Here is a 10,297-nt window from a genome sequence, read left to right as displayed (position 1 = left end):
ATAGGCCATGAATGACGGGCAGCGTGCACCAGTTTGTATAGCCCATGGATGACGGGCAGCGTGCACCAGTTTGTATAGGCCATGAATGACGGGCAGCGTGCACCAGTTTGTATAGGCCATGAATGACGGGCAGCGTGCACCAGTTTGTATAGCCCATGGATGACGGGCAGCGTGCACCAGTTTGTATAGCCCATGGATGACGGGCAGCGTGCACCAGTTTGTATAGCCCATGGATGACGGGCAGCTTGCACCAGTTTGTATAGGCCATGGATGGTGGGCAGCGTGCACCAGTTTGTATAGGCCATGGATGACGGGCAGCGTGCACCAGTTTGTATAGGCCATGGATGACGGGCAGCGTGCACCAGTTTGTATAGACCATGGATGACGGGCAGCGTGCACCAGTTTGTATAGCCCATGGATGACGGGCAGCGTGCACCAGTTTGTATAGCCCATGGATGACGGGCAGCGTGCACCAGTTTGTATAGCCCATGGATGACGGGCAGCTTGCACCAGTTTGTATAGGCCATGGATGACGGGCAGCGTGCACCAGTTTGTATAGCCCATGGATGACGGGCAGCGTGCACCAGTTTGTATAGCCCATGGATGACGGGCAGCTTGCACCAGTTTGTATAGGCCATGGATGGTGGGCAGCGTGCACCAGTTTGTATAGGCCATGGATGACGGGCAGCGTGCACCAGTTTGTATAGGCCATGGATGACGGGCAGCGTGCACCAGTTTGTATAGCCCATGGATGACGGGCAGCGTGCACCAGTTTGTATAGCCCATGGATGACGGGCAGCGTGCACCAGTTTGTATAGGCCATCGATGACGGGCAGTGTGCACCAGTTTGTATAGCCCATGGATGATGGGCAGCGTGCACCAGTTTGTATAGGCCATGGATGACGGGCAGCGTGCACCAGTTTGTATAGCCCATGGATGACGGGCAGCGTGCACCAGTTTGTATAGCCCATGGATGACGGGCAACGTGCACCAGTTTGTATAGCCCATGGATGACGGGCAGCGTGCACCAGTTTGTATAGCCCATGGATGACGGGCAGCGTGCACCAGTTTGTATAGCCCATGGATGACGGGCAGCGTGCACCAGTTTGTATAGCCCATGGATGACGGGCAGTGTGCACCAGTTTGTATAGCCCATGGATGACGGGCAGCGTGCACCAGTTTGTATAGCCCATGGATGACGGGCAGCGTGCACCAGTTTGTATAGCCCATGGATGACGGGCAGCGTGCACCAGTTTGTATAGCCCATGGATGACGGGCAGCATGCACCAGTTTGTATAGCCCTGGAGTTGCGCACAGAAAATAAATGAAGAATCTCAGGAGAGAGAACTAGAGATAAATTTCTTACCTAAAATAAAACTGCAACAAATCCCTCTAAAGCCCAAAGGACAAGAGAGTAAAGAGAGTAAAGCCCTGAACATCCTGAACATCAGGAAGTAGAGGGAATAAGCTGCAGCAGCAGAGATCAGTGCAGGGAAAGTGGGTTAATCTAATCTTACCAAAGCCCCCCTGTACTGCAAGACCACAATGTGGGGGCGCCGTGCCAGGAGAGACACAGACCAATGCTACCGGACCTCCACACCTTCTGGATGGAACTCAGGATCAGTAATGTAATGTATGTACACAGTGACCCCACCAGCAGAATAGTGAGTGCAGCTCTGGAGTATAATACAGGATGTAACTCAGGATCAGTAATGTAATGTATGTACACAGTGACCCCACCAGCAGAATAGTGAGTGCAGCTCTGGAGTATAATACATGATGTAACTCAGGATCAGTAATGTAATGTATGTACACAGTGACCCCACCAGCAGAATAGTGAGTGCAGCTCTGGAGTATAATACAGGATGTAACTCAGGATCAGTACAGGATCAGTAGTGTAATGTATGTACACAGTGACCTCACCAGCAGAATACTGAGTGCAGCTCTGGAGTGGTGATCCAATTAGTTTTGGGTGTGGTCCTGCTGTGTGAGGCTGTGCGAGGCTGCTGCTCCTGAGCTCCAGGCAAGGAAGATCTGCCCCTGGGCCTGCTCTCTCCTCCCCAGGGAGGGAGCAGGTTTTCAGGCATGAGCGAGCCAAGGAGAGTCCCAACTCCTGCCCCCCGAACCAGGTCTGTGGGGGGCAGAGGAATCCAGCGACCAACAGAGGGAATACCATCAGAGGTCCCAGGGCTGAGGCGTTCTACTAGGAGGTGCAGCGATGCTTCTCCAGCCGCCCCTGAACCTGAGGTAACAAAGGGTAGCCGCAAGGCTACAGCAAGTTGTGGAACTACAAGTGCCAGAAGTTCTGGAATAACTGTGGAAACCAGCCAGGAAAATCTGTGCAGTGACACTCCTCCTGGAGCAAGGCTGTCTGCCCATGAAGGTGTGGAGGAAGATTGGGGGGTGCAGCGGTCCCAAGAGACGGGGCAGACCTATGGCCTACGGATTGCTGCAAGCCTCTGTGGGTATGAGGAAGCCAGAAACCAGCTGTACAAGCTCCAGGAGGAGGTATGTGCTGTAAAAGCATTGATGGACACTGCTGCTAAGCAGCAAAAGGCTGAGCTAACAGCGAAAATGAAATGTCTGAAAGTTGACATCAAAAAGATTGTGAAAAAGAGAACTTTTATTTTGGAGAACAGTGGTCCGTTTAAAGAGAAACTTCAGAATGATGATCGTTTTGCTCAAACAGAGAGAGAAAGGCAGAGAAGGCTGAGAGGGCTCCAGCCAGAGAGCCGGGTGGAGGAGGAAGGAGACGCTGCGGAGGTACATGATGTTGAGCCGAATCCACCCGGGGGTCCCCAACAACAGACCCCATACAGTGGGCTCCCTGCAGGGCAAGCAGCATTGTCATCTAGCCGCGGTTCGGGGGATGAAAGCAACACCAGTTACCAGGGAGGGGCGCTGATGGCCCAGATCCAGCTCCTGGAGTCACCAGGGCGCCTCCAGGACTTCGTATTCGGAGATGAGTTACCAGAGGAGGCGCCTGGGAGAAAGACCAAGGTAAAGACCACCAAGCTTCAGGAGCAGGTAACATTTGTATATTCCCCCCTCTCTGTGCCGCCCGAACTGGCCTCAGGGTCAGCTCACTGTGTGAACCCCATATCTCAGCCCAGCCTGAGTTCTGTTGTGGACTCAGTGCAGGAGAATGGGGAGAGTATGGAGTCTAGTATGGCGGTAAGCTCCATCTCTGTTTGCAGTAGCAGAGGTGGAGCAGGTGAGGAACCGGCCGTAAGGTCGGACAGTGATATTGGCCCAGTGGCGGGCAGTGGCAGGAGAGGTGGCCCAGCGGTGGGCAGTGACGTTAAAGGCACTGGTACATCAGCTCGCTCCCTGACGGGAGGGGGGAGCGGGTGTGTGCCGGTGTCAGCTGCGGGAGCTCCGGTGGCGCTTGGCGCTGGCGCTGCTGTTCCTTTGGGGCAGCGGTGTCATCGTCGGGATGCTGCCGGGGCTAAGATGCCTTCGCCTCCCAAGAGAAAGACTGGACTTAAACCTTTATTTTGTATTGGTGTTGCTGGACCAGATCGTGCGGAGGAGTCTAGTACTGATGAGGCAGAGGGTACCAGCAGAAATAGGGCAGGGGCTGCCTCTAAACAGTCCAGGCAGGCTGTTCGGTCCTTTCTAAAGGGACCAGTGGCCTGTCCTGTGGAGGTGGCTCCGGTCCTGGTACCCAATGACGCTGATGGTACAAAATCTCTTTCTGTCCCAGAACACACCGGTCCACCCAGTGTGAATGGGGGAATTAATGTTGGGGGGAAGGCAGGAGTGAATGTGGGGAGGAATCTGTCTGGGGCTTTGGAGGGTGGTCGGGGCAGTGTGACATGTGGTATTGGTGTAGGTATGGATTATGTGGAGGAGGGTGGTGAAGGGGCACAGACTAGTGGTGGGAGCATAGGGCCTGGTCCAGTTGCACCCCCAGCGGCTGCAGCACCTGTACGCAGCTATGCAAATGTTGCCGCTGGGGGAAGTGGGGTGCTTTCCTCGTCCTCGGGCCCTGGGGATGGTGACTTGCATCGACGTGTCCTGCAGGCCTTAAAGAGAGGGGAGAGAACAATCAATGTAGAGGGTAGGGAGGTTGATCTGTCTTTCTTGATAGAAAGGCATGGCCTTGCAGCCTTCCGAGAGGAAAGGGGTAGGGAAACTGTGTGGTCTCTCCCAACAGCCGGGCCGGGTGGTGTCCGAAGGAATGTGGTCCGTCTGAGGTGGAGAGGCAGTGATACATGTCCCCCAAGATCTAAAGTTGTTGAGCTCCTGCTGAGGATGAGCTTCAAGGCAGCCGACATCTTTGCCTTGATACATCCCTTTGGTACCCCTGAATTCGATATCAGCTTTGTTCGGCCGGAGGGGCTTGAGCTTTTTTGGTCGAACTATGAGCTGGTAAAGGATGAGCCCGGCTGGCGAGACTTTGCCATTCAGGTGGTGTCTCGCCAAAATAACGTCAAGAGAGTGACCGTTTTAACCCGTAACGAATCACTCTCTTGTATTGACATCATGACGTGGCTTGGCCGGTATGGAGAGGTGGTGGAAGTCCCAAAAAAGAACAGGGACGAATATGGCATCTGGTCAGGGGCTTGGACCTTTATGGTCAAACTTAGGTATTCAGGAAACACCGTTACCCATATACCATCTGCCACCTTCCTAGGAAGGGATCGAATCCAGGTCTTCTACCAGGGTCAGCCTAAGCTCTGTCACAGGTGCGGTGACCCCACACATTTCAGTGCTAGGTGTACAGTGATGAAGTGCTCATTGTGTGGGGAAATAGGCCATCTCGCTGCATCCTGTGTGGAGATTAGGTGTCACCTGTGTGGTGACTTAGGTCACCCATTCAGTCGCTGCCCTCGTTCCTTTGCCAACGCAGTTGTTACCCCGGTGGAGAAAGGTCGTGAGGAGGAATCTACTGGGGGGGCAGCTGGCGGGGGTGAAGGAGTAAAAGAGCCAGGGAGGAAAAGTAAGCAAAAGACGCCAGCCCAACTGAGGCGTCGGGATAAGCGCCAAAGGGAGAGGGAGATGGGGGAGTCTCAGGAGCCTTGCGCAACTGTGGTGACCTCTGATCTCATCCCTGAGGCCAATCTTACTGCTGAGGCTCTGAGGGACAGTGATCTGGATGAGGAGATTTGGAGGATTCGGAAAGAAGAAGGTGCCATCTCTTCACTGTCCTCCCATGGTGAGAGCGCGGATGAGGATAGTGGGAGATGGGTGGAGCACAAGCGGGGTACTAAAAAGAATAAGAAAAGGGGGGATGTAAGATCTTCTCCCACCCCCCAGATGCCAAAGGAAGGTACAACCATCCTCCCTCTGATTGGTCTCTCAAACCGGTTCCAAACCCTCCAAGATATTTCCTCCTCAGAGGTGCAGGAGGCACAGGGTGAGGTTCTGGTTGTTGCAGTGACGGAGGGGCCTGCAGGGGACGTCGAATCCTCTCTCCCTGGGGAACGTATTTCCTTTGGGGGGAGGATCTGCCCAGAGTCGGGGGACGAGGAAAATGTAAATAAAGGGTACATGGATACATCCATTTCACTAAAGAGAGGTAAACCATCATCAGATGAGGAAGGTGGCGGGCAGGATGGAAAGGATAGTGGGAAAAAGAAAGCCGTCTAACTCAATCACCCATGATGGCGGCACCCTCTCCGTTGACGCTGGCTTCCATTAATGTAGCCAGCATTAAGTCAGATACGGCTAGATTTGCGGCCTATGATTATTTTGCCCACATTAATGCTGATATTTTCTTTTTGCAGGAGACCAGGCTAACAGACCTGTCATCTATATTTAAAGCCAGAAGGGAATGGAGGAATGGGCCCTCCTACTGGTCTCTTGCGGCCGAGCCGTATAGCGGGGTGGCGGTACTTTTTGCCGCACCGGTAGAATGCCGACGGGTTATTGAGTTAGAAATGGGGAGGTGCCTGATTCTAGATGTCCTCATGAAGGGACAAGAACTTCGCCTTATTAACATCTATGGTCCACAGTCCAAGTGGGATCGGAAGTGTCTCTTTATGAGGATCAAGCCCTATCTTTTTACAAGTCGGCAGGTGGTCTTTGGAGGGGACTTCAATGCTGTCACGAGGCCCCAGGATAGGGGAGGTTCCAGAGACAAGCTGACTTATGATAGCGTCGCCCTGAATAGTATAGCTAGTGAGGCTCGCCTGGTGGATGTTCACATCCGGCATACACCAGGCCACGCGGGATTCACCTATCATAGGGGTAGTTGTAGGTCCAGGATAGACAGGTTTTATTTAAAGGAGGAAGCCGTCTCTTCAGCGGTGTCCGTTGTTGAGGTGGAGTTCTCCGACCACTGTTTAATTTTGTTTTCTCTGAATGTTACAGAGACCCCCCGGATGGGTAGAGGCTACTGGAAGCTCAATTCGTCTCTCTTGGAAGAAGCGGAAATAAGACAGTCCTTTGAGGATTTTCTTCAGAGCCAGGTACCATTGCTGGGCCTTTGTAGCAGTAAGTCAGAGTGGTGGGAGATGTTCAAAAAAAGGGTTGCGAGATTCTTCCGCCAGCTCTCGAGCCTCAGGAGTCTGGACAGGTATCGCCTGTACCAGGGCCTGAGGAAGAAACTTGAACGTCTTGTCTCGACTGGAGGTAGTCGTGATGATATCTCCAGAGTGAAAGCCTTGCTACTGAGGTGCCAGTACGATAGACACGCATCTTTGGTTTTTGAGAGGGACTACGGGAAGTACCGCTCGCCCGACCCTTACAGAAACTGCAAGATGTCAGTGAATAGTAAAATCGTCTCAGGACTGATTGATAGTACAGGATCCCTGAAAAGGTCCAGATCAGGGATCCTGGAGGTCGTCAGATCCTTTTACTCGCACCTCTTGGGGAGGAAGGATCTAGATCGGGATAAGGCCTCAGCTTTCTTGACTGAAACCGTCCCTGAACCAGGGGTAGACCCCTCTCTTGACGTTTTGACAGAGATGATCCAAGAAGAGGAAGTCAGGGTGGCTATTGATGGTCTTGCCCTCAAGAAGTCACCCGGTCCAGATGGCTTAACATCTGAGTTTTATAAGACCTTTAAGGACACTTTGGTACCCCTCTTGACTGAGGTATTTAATGAGTGTCTCTCCTCGGGCACTCTGCCGAGGTCAATGAGGAGGTCAGCCTTGATCATCTTGTCAAAGGGTAAAGACCCGACCCGCATTGAGAATTGGCGTCCCATAGCGCTTCTCAGTGTGGACAGAAAGATTCTGGCAAAAGTGCTGTTTAATCGGCTGGTGAAGTTTGCGCCCCAGCTCCTTTCGGGGGCCCAGCATTGCTCTGTTCCAGGCCGCAGTACCTTTAGTGCTGTGCTCGGTGTCCGGGAGGCTGTGGAGCAGGGTAGGGCAGGTCACTGGAAGGGGTACTTGCTGTCCTTGGATCAGGCAAAAGCGTTTGATCGGGTTAACCACGAGTACCTCTGGTCTGTTCTTCTGAGATATGGCCTGCCGGGGGGGTTTGTTGATTGGCTTAAGACCTTGTATGCAGGGGCAGAGAGTTTCCCGCTTGTGAATGGTTGGATTGGCCGCTCTTTTGAGGTTGGGTCTGGTGTCCGTCAGGGTTGCCCTTTGAGCCCACTGTTGTACGTGTTTGCAATTGATCCTTTCCTTAGGAGGATTGATTGTGGACCGTTGGCAGGGGTGAGAATGGACCCTGCGGTGCCGGATTCCACTCTGAGGGTGGTAGCGTACGCCGATGATGTCACCATATTCGTCTCCTCGCAAGAGGAGGTGCAGTGTGTGATGTCAGAGGTGGAGCGCTACTCAGAGGCATCTGGGTCCAAGATCAACCAGGGAAAGTGTGAGAGTCTCTGGCTGGGAGGTGGAGATCCTGGATTTGATCTCCCGGACACCCTTCCAGAGCCCCAGGAGTTTGCAAAAGTTCTCGGCATTGAATTTGGCCAAGGGGATTACCCCAAACAAAACTGGGACAGCAGGCTTAAGATCGCCGCTCAGAAGGTGGATCAGTGGAAGGGTTGGTCTTTGACCCTCAGGGAAAGGGTTAACCTGATCAAAACATTCCTGCTCCCTTTGCTGATATATCTGGGCAGTGTTTGCATTTTGCCAGAGCCTCTCTGGACTCGGGTCTACAGTGTGTTCTTCCAGCTGTTTTGGGGGAATAGACTGAACCTAGTCAAGAGGGAGGTTACTTACCGTACGAGGAGACAAGGGGGGTTGTGTATGGTCAACCCCGTGGTGTTCCTGGTGAATACCTTTCTTAAGACCAACATTGCAAACCTCTGGAAAGAGAGGGCTCCTCCGTGGGTATTCTCCTGTAGGGGATGGTTTCGGCCTTTCTTCCAGGAATGGGAGACAGGAGGGCAAGTGAAGGATCTCCGCACACCACACGGGCATCTTCCGGCTTATGCTACCCTGGTTCTGAAGGTCATTCGTCGGTGGGGTTTGGGGATGTGGGAGATTAGGACACTGTCGAGGAAACTCCTTGACAATAGAGTCCTGTCATCCCATTTCCGAAAACCGCTGGCGCTCAAGGATTGCCCAAGCCGGGATCTGGAGGTTGGTTTGGGCCTATTGAATTCCATCAGGATCCCCTTGAAGTTTTGGGACTTGGCTTGGCGCTGCTTCCATGGGAAACTGTATGTGAGGGACAATCTGAAGTGCAGGAGCTCTGAGGATCGGGGATGTCCCCGGGAGGAGTGTGGAGGCATGCTGGAAAGCATGGAGCATTTTCTGCTTCATTGTCCCTTTAATACAGAGGTTTACAACAGGGTGGGCGCTTCCATCGGGTGGCCCAGGTTGGCCCGCCTCTCCTATGCGGAATGGGCCTATGGAGCATTCAGAAACCTTGGTGGCTGGGACCGGAGCACTTTATTCCTAGTCAGCATAGTGGTCAGGTACCACACGTGGAGTGCACGGTGTTTAGTGTCGACGCAGCGTAAAATCCTCCCTGTGGATGAGGTGGTTAGGGGCACACTCGGTGACCTGGTGAAGGTGCGCTCTCTGGAGTACGAGAGGCTGGGGGCTGGTAGGGCCTCTTGTCTTTGGAGGGGCTTTGCCTATAAGGTTCCTTAGCCTGCGTCTCCTCTCCTGGTGGTGGGCTGATGCTGGCACCGTAGTCTTTTGTTTTGTGCTGTAGAGATACTGGAGTATAGGGCTTGCAGGCGCTGAACTTGGGTTTTCGGGCTGTGTGTGGGGCTGAGAAGTCTCATTATTGTTGGGTTTAGTAAGTTATATATATTTTTTCAAAAGTTTGCGTATTTGTGTCTATTATATGTTTGTATAAATTGTATATACTGTATATTATATATGTTTTGTTTGCACCTGGGGTTCGGGTTTAGTGATAGGTTGGGTGGTGGGTAAAAGGGGGGAGGGGGCTTCTGTGGGACTTTGTGGGGACTTTTATATATATAAAAAATCCTGGGCTGGTTCATGGACGTCCGTGATCATGTACTGGGGGCATGGGATGCGGGACCAGCTCAGGGCCAAAAAAAAAAAAAAAAAAAAATTATATGTATTGTTTAGTTGTAGGTTATTATTTTGTATCGTGTCTTGTTTAGTTTTAGTTTATTTGTGTAATGATGTCTTGTTTAGTTGGTGTTGGGTTGAGTAGAATTGTGTCTGTGGTATTAGGTTGTGCACAATGCAACTGGGCCAGGGGGTTCACATTTAGTTATTTATATAGGTGTATTGTATATAGTAGTGTATATAGGTGTGTTTATAGGTATAGTATATAGTGGTGTATTGTATATAGATGTGTTTATAAGTGTATTGTATATAGTAGTATATATAGGTTTGTAGTGTATATAGTTTATTAATATGTTTAGCTAAATAGTTTATATTGTGTATATATTGTATATAGGTATATAGGTTGTATGTGTGGAAGAATGAGTGTGGGGATGGACCGGTGCTTTATGTTATGGTTTCATTTTCTATTGTTTTGTTCTGGTCAGATATGGTGTGTTATTTCTGTATTTATTTATTGTTATGTTTAAAATTTTAATAAAAGAAATACAGGATGTAACTCAGGATCAGTAATGTATGTTTCCTGTAAAGTGGTGGTGTTAGACATGAGCTGTAAACTGAATTTTCTAAATGTAATTTGTTTTTATTTCACTTTTTGTACATTGTTATTGGGGCAACCATATTGCCTGAGCTGTTCTGAACAGCATTTGGTGACATGCTTTACAGCAAGCCCCATGGACATGGACGACAATAGACAGACTGGGGGAGATTTATCAAACATGGTGTAAAGTGAAACTAGCTCAGTCGTCCCCGGCAACCAATCAGATTCCTCCTTTCATTTTCCAAAGAGTCTGTGAGGAATGAGAGGTGGAATCTGATTGGTTGCTAGGGGCGACTGAGCC

At 51.3% G+C, this 10,297-nt stretch overlaps 1 protein-coding gene across 4 annotated transcripts in view; it reads right to left on the bottom strand.

Moving 5' to 3' along the window:
* IGSF21 (immunoglobin superfamily member 21) overlaps window positions 1-10,297 on the bottom strand; it is a 426,683-nt gene that overhangs the window by 310,958 nt on the left and 105,428 nt on the right. The gene's annotated exons all lie outside the window — the stretch shown is intronic.

This window comes from Dendropsophus ebraccatus, chromosome 12 (genome assembly GCF_027789765.1).
Source record: "Dendropsophus ebraccatus isolate aDenEbr1 chromosome 12, aDenEbr1.pat, whole genome shotgun sequence".
Taxonomy (NCBI): domain Eukaryota; kingdom Metazoa; phylum Chordata; class Amphibia; order Anura; family Hylidae; genus Dendropsophus; species Dendropsophus ebraccatus.
Note: the sequence above shows the minus strand (reverse complement) of the source record. Positions and strands in the feature narration are given on the sequence as shown.